We start from the raw sequence: 13,001 nt of genomic DNA, 5'->3' as shown, positions 1-13,001 counted from the left end.
ACTTAGAAATAAAAGCCAGTAACTTTCTTACTCATATGGCTGGAAAGTGAGCAGAATAAAAAAAATAATAATACAAGTAATAAAGGGTATAAAACGACGAAAAATACCTGCATCGGCATGGACGTCGCCATCTTGTTTGTCACGTGATTACCCCTCTGAATTTGAGTGATCGAAAGTTTACATTATACTTGTCACTGTGACCATTATAGTGTGGGCTATGAAGAGTATTAAATAATGATATGCTACTGATGATAACGAGGCTGGTGGTAGTCATCCTACTTCTGAATATTACGATGACTTCGCTGACAGTAGTTGCAATAATTCACATGAATTAAAAATCGAACGACTTGATTATGACAATGTGGATGGCGATGATGGAAATGTTCGGTTTAATATAAGACTACGAAGCCACCCCCTGCCATCACATTCGGCCCTATAACGTAATAGTTTACAACCATGTAGAAACAGTTTTGTATTTCTTATATATAGTATTCAACATTTTTATCTGGGTATCACTCGGGGCATACTATGAAAATAAAACACTCTCTTAACATTAAGTTCTAATTAAAAGCATCAGCCATGGAACATGGCTGTTATCTTCTAATTTATAAACCAATAGTAAATTATTAGATCTATAAATTTCACACCAGGATTTACAAACAATAAAATAAATTAACATTGAAACATCAGGTACTGATATGATTTCCTTTATCGGTATCGCTCATTTCAAAAGCATTTTATTTTCTAAATCTACTCGGATAAGAATACAAAACGCTCGCTTTAAAGTGAATAGCAAAGGAACATGTATAAGTTCAACTAGTGATTACTTCTGTATTACTTGACCTATCTCTTTAGTGTAAAACAGATATTACATATTAAGATTATATCAAAACGAAGAAGTTATCACGCCCCAAAATAAATCGGGCCATATTTGATCAGCTTTGATGTGAAATAAATATATTAAACCAATTAGAATCTTATCTTGGTGCGACTGAAGATCGATTTATTTTATTAACGCCTTTAATGCCTCATCTAACAAAACCAAAAGCAAATATTTGTAATGAACGCTGCTCGACCATTTTGAATAACACCATTTAAATGATTCAAAATTGCTCTAATGAGACTACAGATCGATAGATGACGTTCGATATGATAAGTGTTGCATATTTCGCTAAGTATCGGATCGATATTGTATACATTTATACATGTTCACAATCTGTATATTTTAAATAATTCAGATATTAAACACCATCAACATGGCACTATTGAACACTTGCCCCCGTCCAAACAAATTAAAAATATTTAAAATATAACTGCAATGTCAGGACTATATATACCCTTCGTTAGCAAACACCTCTGGTAATATACCATCAAACCGACGATATCAGGTTGATAAGTGTATGTTTGCTGGGGACTGACCAAGTGACAAGGGCAGACATGTCCCTTAAAATAGTAGCATAGAAACACGACCACTAATACAATATTTTACTGTACCTTACCTCTCAAAACATAATATATGAGTCGTGCCCTGTGAAAAGGGTGTTTAATGAATGTGCGTAAAGTGTCGTCTCATATTAGCCTGTGCAATCCACACAGGCTAATCAGGGACGGAACTTCCCACCGAAACTGGATTTTTTCTTTAAACAGAAGATATCATAAAAGCAGAAAGTGTCGTCCCTGATTAGCCTGTGTTGATATATATTCATAAGAGTAATTTAAATAAGTCGAACATTAACAAATGTTAGGGGGGGGGGTAGCGTATGTCGTAACCTCTCTTGTCTAAATGCGCATATGATAACAATTCTTCCGTTTTATTACTAATATTCGTTATATTGAAGTGAAAGGATCTGAATGAATCTATTCATGTACATCATGTAAATCTCGTTCAAATAAATGTTGATATTAGATGAAGGAATTTTTATGGCCATCAAATGTAAAGTATTCTTGATAAAACATTAATACTATTATTATTTTATAAAGTTTACTAGCGCGATGATTACCAATTAAATTGTGTTTTACAGTTCTTTAGCACTTCGTAAACCGTTGCGCGGAACCATTTGACTAATGTCTGGTATTATTGTATCATATAACGTTTCAATAATAATGCCTCTAATATAAATATAATATTATTAAAGTAGTATTCTACATATTGTTTTATTATTATTATTATACCAGTATTAATATAGTAAGAGACATGCGAATAAATGTCATTCTTCAATAGGTTAAACGTAATATTATCGAAAATACATATCTTCTGCAATATGTTGTCCTACTATACCACGATTGCCTTTATCATCAATATGTCTTCAAGGAATTTAAGTTTTTATATAAAAATTGTCATTTAACCTTCATTTTCTCCGATATCTTCAGTTAATCGTTATGGTTCAGATGACGTATTTACATGCGTAGTTTCCATAAATGACTGTGGCATATTGAACTGCTTGTAACATTGCAGGAATCGTAAAAAAGGTATAAATTTGTTTCACGGTTGTTTGCTACAGACATGTTAATTGGAATAGAATGCTAATTGAACATTCTTGCATTGCACTGAACGACACTTTTGTCAATAATTAATGATTCAAGGACAATCCAATAATTTATATACAACGTATTGCACTTTCAAGAGATGGTGTGATTCGAGAGTTTTAGAAAGTTAATGATACACATACCTTTAAAACGATGTATTATGACACTTATTGCTATACCGATGACGACGATGATGACGACGACGATGCTGCTGTTTATGTTGATTATAATGATGACATTCATATTGTAACTCAACTTGTAGATGATCAACTTGTAAATTGGGTAACGAGTGGGTTTGCAGAGATATTTTTTTTTTGTAAATGGAGACTTGTATGTGAGAATATTGAAAGCAAGTACGGTTGAAAGTCCGAAATCTAGACCACGCAGATTTAAATTAAAAGCCACGTAAAAAAACAATACGCAATTATAGAACTTTAGTTTCTCTGGTTATCATCGGCTTGTTTGAAACAATTTACTATTTCTTTTACGAACGTCATCATAAAATATTGATGTATATGTTATATAATATAGGAAGAACCATCGAAAGTTTCGTACTGAAATGAAAAAAGCAAGCATAAAATAAAACGCCAACATATTTCACAATAAAAAAATTATATTCCATGTAATTATATTTTATGTCAAAGTATATATGCCTCTATTTAGTGTTATGATAAAATAAAGCAGGACATGACCATGATGTAAATGAAATCGGGTTGTTAGTTTATTTTTTTCTGTAAGATGAGAACAGAGTCCTATACGTCACAACCTGAGAAAAGATGGGGGCGTTGCCGTTCCAAATTTACTCAGCATTTACACCTGACACGCTAAAGCTCGCTCCAAAAAACATGAAAGAAGATTTCATATCGCTGCAATTAGAAGATCGATATTGTTCAGCTCTTCTTAAGCGCCACGTATATGAATCGTAATAGCGAAATATTGCAGCAACATTTTTGTTATAGGTGATACATATGTTATAGAAAGACACAAACAATGGATGTGCGTACTAAAGCGCCACTTTCCTGTGTGATTTATCTTGGGCTTGTTTCGGCATGGAGATGCAAAGAACGCCGACAGAATGTGTAAGACATGCCCTTATCCGACATACGTAAAATGCAATAATCGATGATTGAATAAGGGCGTTGAAAAATCATTTGAAAAAAAAGCTGTATAATGTAAGCATTTAATTTTTACAAATATAGTTGTGACGTTGAAAACTTTCCTTCCAAAAAGCTTATGAAGTCTTAATTTGGAAATTCAGTAAACGAAAACTAGTAAATGGATATGCCCTTTGTTCGTGTATTACATAAATATCGTGGCTGCTTGCAGTTTATAATTAATTTGATTTTATAGAGGAATATTAAATTAAAATGTCTCACAAATTTTTAATTCGTAACAGTTATTAAGTGCTTGTAACGAACAAAGCATTCTATAGATCAAATATCGATTACAAAAGATTTATATTCCTCGAAGTACCGATTACTAATAAAATCATACACATGTACTACCAATTACCACTATGTTATGAGATTTTAACTTCAGAATAGCAATCGCATGAACATATTATCAAACGATTATTTAGTATTTGGTAATCATTTTGTAAAGATACCATTCAGGCAATGAAGATCGATAATTAGGAGTTTTGTTGAGTTTCCCATGATCAGACTCACTAATTTCGATTACATTGTGCTTTTCTCAATTTTCTCTCAAGTAAACACTAGGGATTTGCTTTCAAGTTAATGTGAAAGATACCTTAGTGTAATCCAAAGAGTAATCATTCCAGTGTTACTAGACCTTTCTTTGAGAGTAACACATAATACTTTAATGTCTTAATTTGATATTAAGATGGTATCAAAACGACATGTAACCACGCGACTAAACAATCGGGCCATTTCTTATGTGCTTTAATGGGAAATTAATATGTTAAACCTATTAAATTTTTCGTAAGAGCAAATGCAGTTGGTTTTATTTTTGTAAGACTTTTTTTGTCAGGTATCATGCCTCATTTTCTAAAGCCATTTGCATATATTTGTAATGAAAGCTGCTCAATGAAAGACATCCATTAGGTGATATAAGGCTGCAGTTGAGGATATCTTTCCAGATTTTTTGCGCATGAAAATATTCAGCACCACTGACGAACGATTAACTTCTGATGTACATTGGAGAGTTCCTACTGTGCGTTATTATGTTTAATTCTCCTCCCCTCCTCTTCCTCCTCCTCCTCTTCTTCTTCCTCCTCATTCTTCTTCCTCTACCACCACCACCATCATCATCATCATCATCATCATCATCATCATCATCATCATCATCATCATCATCATCATCATCATCATCATCATTATCGTCATCGTCATCATCACCACCATCATCATCATCTTCTTCTTCTTCTTCGTCGTCGTCGCCGCCGCCGCCACCACATCCTCCGCCGCCATCATTATCATAATCATCATTATCATCATCATCATCATCATCATCATCATCATCATCATCATCATCATCATCATCATCTTCTTCTTCTTCTTCTTCTTCTTCTTCTTCTACTTCTTCTTCTTCTTCTTCTTCTTCTTCCTCTTCTTTGTCGTCGTCGTCGCCACCGCCACCACCGCAGCCGCCGTCGTCATCATAATCTTCTTCATCATCATCAAACACCAGCACCAGCACCACCAACCACACAGCAACACCACCACCACCCCATCACCACCAACACCCCACCCCCACCACACCTACCACCACCACCACAACCACCACCACCCACACCCCACACAACAACCACCACCACACACCACCCCACACACCACCACCCCCACCACCACCACCACCACCACCCCACCACCACCACCACACCATCCCACCACACCAACCACCAACACACCACCAAAAAAACAACCACCACCATCACCACACCAAAACCACCACCACCCCCAAACACCACCACCACCACCACCACAACCAAACACCACCCCACCACCACCCCCAACACCAAACCACCACCAACAACCACCACCACCACCACCACCACCAACCACCACACCACCACCACCAACCCCACCACACCACCACCCCACCAACACACCACCACACCACCACCCACCAACAACAACCCCCCACCACCACCACCCCCCACCACCACCACCCCAACCGCCACCACCACCCCCACCGCCACCACCACTCCCCACCCCACCACCCCCCACTACCACCACCACCACAACCCCACCACCATCCCACCACCACCACCACCACGACCATCACCACCACCACCACCACCACAATCACCACCACCACCACCACCACCACCCCACCACCCCACCACCACCACCACCACCACCACCACCACCACCACCACCACCACCACCACCACCACCACCACCACCACCACCACAACCACCACCACCTTAATGACATTTAAAATATGAAACCACCTGAAGCGGAATAGAACATACATATTCATGTTCATAAAAATCTCATTCAGATCAGTTTTCATTTCAAGCAAAGGCATTCATATGATTATCTTCCATTTATGAAACACGTATTCACAAAGTTAAGTGCGTTTTAAACGTTCTTCTGCACTGCACAATCCGTTACGCACCATGTGGACATAATTATAACCATCCATCAGACATATAAAAAGAAAATGCATTCTTTATTATTTCATACTTCAATTTGTTTCACGTATCGCTTAATTTATCCACTCGGCATCAAACATATAACCAGGAAACTGTAATTAACCTGCACATTCTCAGATATCTTCATGTGATCCTTATGGTTAAGATGACGTTATAACATAGATTGCTTCTGTAATAGAGGACAGCCAATAGGGAAACTCTGGACAATAAAAACGTTTCTGAATTTGCAAGAACCGTAAAACGGCAATAAACTTACGGGCATAAACTTGTTTCAAGACAGGTTAATATGAACAGTGTGCGTTTTGAACAAGCTTTAAATGCACTGGAAACCAAAAGTGACCAGCAAAATAGACCCAGTTTTGTATTTTATATATGGTACCAAAACTTTTCATATGTGTACCAACCAATGCATTCTATTAATCAGCGATTTTTCACAAAAACTGTGAAACATTAACAGAATAAACTTAACGTTATTTCTAAGCAATATTCACAATTTGAAAGATGATTCATATAAAAGTTGAATATTTTGATTAATTATAATAATTATTAAAAAAATCACAAAAAAAATTTTTTTCATTTTCATTAATCGCCAGTGTAAGCATCGAAATACGAAAAGGCTCTGCCACACACTGCAACACTGACGTGTTCCTTTCGTCACTTTCTAACACGTGCGGTCCATATTTAGCATGCGCTATACACGAAAATATTGACCGGTCTACCCAAGGGTGCAGAATAACGTGATTTTGTGGGATTCACAATGGAACTTTTATGGATGTAAAAACACCGGTAAGTGGTGCATTATTATTTCAAATAACTAAAAAAAATCTTAAGAATTTCAACTAGTGCATACAAGACAGTTTTTATGCTGCCTTTGGCATTGTGAAATGCATCAGAATTACTTTATTCAATGCGCCTGGGTTTTTGGACAAAAAATAAATTTTAAGGCATTTGTGTACACGGTTATGCTCCACACAACGTGAAATTTTGGCTCCGATTTAAAGGATTTATTCTTAACTCCTAAGATATTGACTAAACTGCAGAGAAAAACCCTGTCTTGTATCCACTAAAGATTTTTGCAAATGTATTTCATAACTTAAGACATTTGCAAAAACAAGTTCTAATCGATGTGTTTACATTTCGTCCAGCCCGTGTGTAAAACTCTGTGAACCCCGTTGATTCTGCACCCTGATACCATTTGATTGCCTTAATCGTATTTAATGGAGCTAAACCGGGCATATACGGTAGATGAAGAAAGACCAAGTAATTTGATGTTCACTATTGATCTTAAGCAAAACAAGCCGATTTTACTCAAAGACTTAGGTTGAAATATAAAAAAAAAAACAATTACAATAAAACGGGGCACATGCATAGGCCTATGATGATGTGAGTTATTCTGGTTGATATAATGGTGATAATTTTGATTGTGATAAATATGATAATGATAAAGATGATAATGGCAATGGCTAAACTGGTTAAAATACTTTTATTAATAGTATACACATTGCGATAATTATGCTGTAGCTGTTGATAATAAAGACGTTGATGGTGATAACAATTAAATTTTCATTAACTAGTATTAAAAGCACCTTTATTTGCACATTTATATAATATGAGATTGCACGATCATGTAAAACAATATTCCACCATTGAACAGTTCGCTACTTTATACTTCGTAACCACGCTGACACACAATGGTCTTACAGGCGGACACAAAGCCATTCATGTACGGATAAGTTAATGATTCAATTATTATGAAATAAGATCCCTTTTATTTACGAATTAGAACAATACATTGAGTTGACAAAAGATGCAATCATGGCTTGATAACCGAATTCAAAAAACCTAGCTGCCTGACAGATCGGTGTAAAATGCGGCAAATAAAGTAGCCTATTCAGACATAACATTGATGTAGCCGATGACTTGGTCGGTTAATTGTTCTTATTCGCACACAATCAGAAGAGTCAAACATTTGACGTACGTATCAATTACGAATTAAGCGACGAAGAATTGGACCAGTTATAAAGGACAGCTCATTTGCGATTGTTGCAAACTCGTTCTGTTTCAAGCCGTAGTCGAGGCTAAACGGTGCGTGGAGTCAGATTTATTTTTTAAACAGTTTTTTTATTTTGCTTTTATGTAACTTATGGCTGTATGTTGTGGTATGGACTGCATATTACACTATCGATTTACCGCTATTGCCAGTTTTGGAAGATGCCGACATTAATTATCTGTGAACCAAAATAATAATGTTAATTCAATTATTAGTTGTTTAGTTGTTGTTAATTATGTTATCTTTAATCTTTTAATTATCTTTTATCATCAAAGAAACCATACTAAATTGTATTTTTTAAATATTACGAAGATAAGCCCGCGAAGCGTTGATTCAGTTAAGTGTAACCGCGCGTTTAAACGGTTAGAAAATGTTGGATCAGTGTGGAGACTTCATATTACAAACGCGCGGTTGCACTTAACTGAAAAAATACTTATTTGTTTAAAAATATCATGATACCTATAGTAAACTCCCACGAATGAGCGGGCTCTCCACGTTATACTATTTAAAATGGTGAACTTTTTAAAAAGACATCATTACAAATGATAACTGGGTCGCGCTTTATTCTCCCAACACAGATCTTAAAAAGTCACGTGGTATAGGCACCGTGACTCATAGCCAATAAAATTACTTTAATCACACAATTTTTGAGGAATTTTGCATCAGTCCTGCACTCTCCAGCTTATTTTTTACTGAAAGATTTAATGTGTTTTTTGCTGTTGGCGGAGGGCAGAGTATCCAGAGGAAACCCCACCTGCCCGCTATGGTGACAGCCAACCACAATCAATTGTTGTCGGGAACAGGTATCGGACCAGGGTCGCCTGGGTGAGAGGCGCTTGTACCAATCACTGCGCTAACCGGACAGCCGAATCACCGGAAATCAACTTGCTTTTATAAAAATTATTGTCGGTCAGTTGGCAAATCGTGTTTGGTCCGTATCAATGTCGTGTTAATCCGTGTCGTTGTCGTGCAGGTCCGGGATAGTCCGTGTAGATGACGTGTTGGTCTGCGATATCCCGAGCTATCCGTACCTCTACCGTGTTGGTACGGGACAGTCCGTGTGTGTTTTTGCCGGGACTGTCCGTTTTGGTACTTGATGGTCTGTGTGGATACCGTGGTGGTGGAAAACTGTCGACGCTCGCAAATTCCCAAAATTCCACGGACAGTCTCTGATCTTGAACCGGGGGACGATCCGGGTGTGCCGTGTCCATCTGTGCTTATATGGGACTGGGGGCTTATTGTAACATGGATATTACATACACAAATACTATGATTAGGTGTATGCCATTTTATTTTAGTTGCTTACAACAAAGTGTTCTTTAATTCATTTGTAATTAATATTTTCTAATAGAAGAGACTTGGACTAGGTTTAAATAGAGGACCTACTTTGATAATTAGAGGGCATCTAGCTTTTAGTATAAGACGACTTTCTGTGGCAAACGCGGGTATGTCTTAGCTAGACCTGACTCTCAGTGCCAGACAACTGTCTCTTAGTCGAAAATAATTAACTCTGATGTTAAACGGCAGATCACAGGCTCTCACCGCGAGACAGCTTCCTCCAAGTCCCAGAAAACCTCATTGCAAGTGTTAGGAAAGTGGATGACGTATTTTCAGTACTGAGCAACTGAGTCGTCAGGGATCCACAATATTAAACGACACCAAAACATGCTGCATATATGTTGATTATATGCACACATAATACAAACAAATTGAAATACTTGTGTATACATGTATATGATATATACATATTAAAAGATTGTGAGATGCCTGCTTATTCAGAATACTGCTTACCTGCTTTTTTACATATTGTAATTCGTGAAGTCTTGTTCATTTTATAACTTTATGTAAATTCAACAGATTATATGTTTAGTTCAAGTCGTTCAAATTGTAACACTTTATGTTACCAATTCCTAATTGGATTGAAAACTTTAAGCATATTGAGGAAACACAATTTATTAACGGTTAAATGATCTGCCAAATATACAAATAGCAATCGTTATATTTGTTGCAACGTTTTCAAATAAACTATGCGGCCGCAAAGTACAATTACCGGCGCATTCGTGCATCGCGACCATTATGGCAATTAATATTCCAGGAAAATCGCATCGTCATCCGATAGTTTTGCATCGGAAAAGTATGCACTTGAAACTCAATACCGTAACGGAATGGCCTAGATCCAAAACGGGACATGGAAAAGACGGCCGATCAATTCGCAATTTGATATTTTCAGTGCCTGTTCATTACATGGGAATCAATGCTTTCGTGTGTTTCTTGTTATGATCTGTTATTGTTTTAGATATACATTTGGAAAATGCCAATTGTTCTATTTGTGTTGTTCTATGAAAGAGATATGTTGCTAAATTGAGTAACACGTGGGTTTGGATGGGAATATTTGTAAATGTAGAATGCATATATTGCATATCAGCGAGCAAGCTTTAAATAATGAGTCAAGTCCACAATCGGGAACTTCGTTCGACTGGAACGTAACGCTTGAAAGACATTTACACTAGAATTATCTTTAAACGGATAATTGGCGTTAAAAAATATTATGATGCCGTGCCCTAGGGCAATGTGAAAACAAACAGACCAAGATTTACGGCATCGTGATTTCTCGGACCATATTCTACACTTATTGTTAGCAGCTATTTGGTTGTTACTGAAAGATTTTCAATGTTTGGCGTTGATGAGTTCCTTCACGAAACCCCATTTTTCCATATTGTTGTTCATCAACCAAAGTCTCATGCTTCCTTGAACGGGGATTAAACCCTGGTCGCCTTGGTGAAAACGCGTTTACCAACCAATTTGACAGCTTACAAAAAAATCCGCAACACCGCTCGTTGAAATTTGTTTCAACTTGGTACCAACGTTTTCACCTGTGGCTATTCTCGCCTTAAGAACAGGTTCGCGGTTATTTAAATATTGTTTAGATTACGACTTTACAGGTTTTTATACCAAATACAATTTAAATTGTGGTTTCATAGAAAAGTATGTATACAGTTATTGTGGTTATTGTCTATATAAATCCTGTGACCCAAGTGGTGTGGGCAAGTTTAACCTTGGTGGAATGATTTGACAGATTGTATTTAGAGAAACATACATCCTCTGGGCCTTGTATTTTTGTGTATTGTGACCCCAGTGCAAAGGCCTGTTTTACATCAGGGGCTTAATTAAAAAAAAAAAACACAAAAAAAAACAAGAAAACGTCTTCACAATATTATGCCAACCTCACACGAGGAGCTTGGGTTTTCAGAAGTTCATTTGCTTATATGGTAAATTAATAACCATGATGTTATAGAATGTCAAAGTGGGAAAATGAGCATAACGTATTGAATGTTTGATGTATGATAATGTATGACAATTTTAATCGCACAGCTTCGTATTAGATGCATAAAGTTTGAAACTTTTGCGCTGATTAATGTATATTCATGGAAATCAAAGACGGCGCTGGAATGTTGATTTCTTACCTGATGTCTGCAGTACTCACCATGTTGAAAATAGTACGGGCCCAGACGCCTTTAAAGTTACTGATAAGCAAAACATATTCTTAGACATTTAAAACAAGAAAATGTGTTCGCCTTCTGGGAAATGCCGCGAATTGTTTTCTCCGTAGTGAGATTGTTCACATATTTTATTGACCCCAGTGCTCTTACACAATTTAATTTGCTCACTTTACTGAGAAATATACTAGTAAATCAAGGTATTATTCCGAAAGCAAACAAATAACTTATATGCAGAAAGTTCGCGCTACCTTAATTAAAAGATAATAATCTAATTTGACTTGCGTTCAATGTTACAGTGTAATCCAGTATTAATCTAGATATTAATCAAAACCTCTTACTGGAAGTCGTACTACAATAGTAGTAGCAGCGTCAAAATTATGACATATCTTTAACACATTTTATATATTTTTAATAATTCTTTTTAATGTGTATATATTAAATAAACAATATTTTATAAACAATATTATTATGGATCAGACAGAAATGAAAACAAAATCCACAATTTAACTTTTATATTCATGTTTCTAGAATTTTCCTTCCTGGACGTGCAAAATGAATAAAGAACATGATAAATACAAGGGAAAAACTATTTAACTATGAGTTTTTCAGTTAATTTTTTGACTGAGCACCGCATTGTAAGCAAAATTGCAATTGTTTAAACCAAACGTTTAAGACGTCTCTTTTTCAAAGTAAACAAAAGTTAATGTTGATGTCATGTCCGGCGTGACGTCATTAATTCCGCCTCGGCGTCGACGTCATCATCGTCTTCTGGGCGATCATTGTCCTCGTGATCGAAGTCCACAGAGATGAGGACGATATTTCCGCTCAACTTCCAGTGCAGGTCGGACAGCTGATCGGCCACGTGACGCGCCGTCTCGTAGTACGCACTGCGCATGCCCTCCGTGATGTCAATGCGCATTGCGAGGCTGGTCTCGAGCCCGACGCAGGTTGTCGTCTGGTACCGCGCGGAAAGTGCGCGAATCTGACGTTTCAGATGCAAAATCTGCACTTGCAATTTAAGGAGCAAACGAACTAAGTTGTTGTACTTCTCAACAGTTGCCTGTGTGTGATACATGGCTTTTTCAAAATTCAAATACGTGGTTTGGTGTTCGCTATAAAATATTTTTCTTCGTCAGAAAACAACGGCAAACGATAAGTGTTTAAATATGTTTCCGAAATCAGTTTTATTATGTGTGATACATGACTATTTTGGAAATGCAAAAACTTGGCTTTGATGTTTGTTAGACAATATTTTGGTTCGGTATAAAACAACAGGACAAGATTATTGCTTATATACGTTTCTGA

This window comes from Dreissena polymorpha, chromosome 3 (assembly GCF_020536995.1).
Source record: "Dreissena polymorpha isolate Duluth1 chromosome 3, UMN_Dpol_1.0, whole genome shotgun sequence".
Classification (NCBI taxonomy): Eukaryota; Metazoa; Mollusca; class Bivalvia; order Myida; family Dreissenidae; genus Dreissena; species Dreissena polymorpha.
This window is presented reverse-complemented; position numbering follows the sequence as displayed.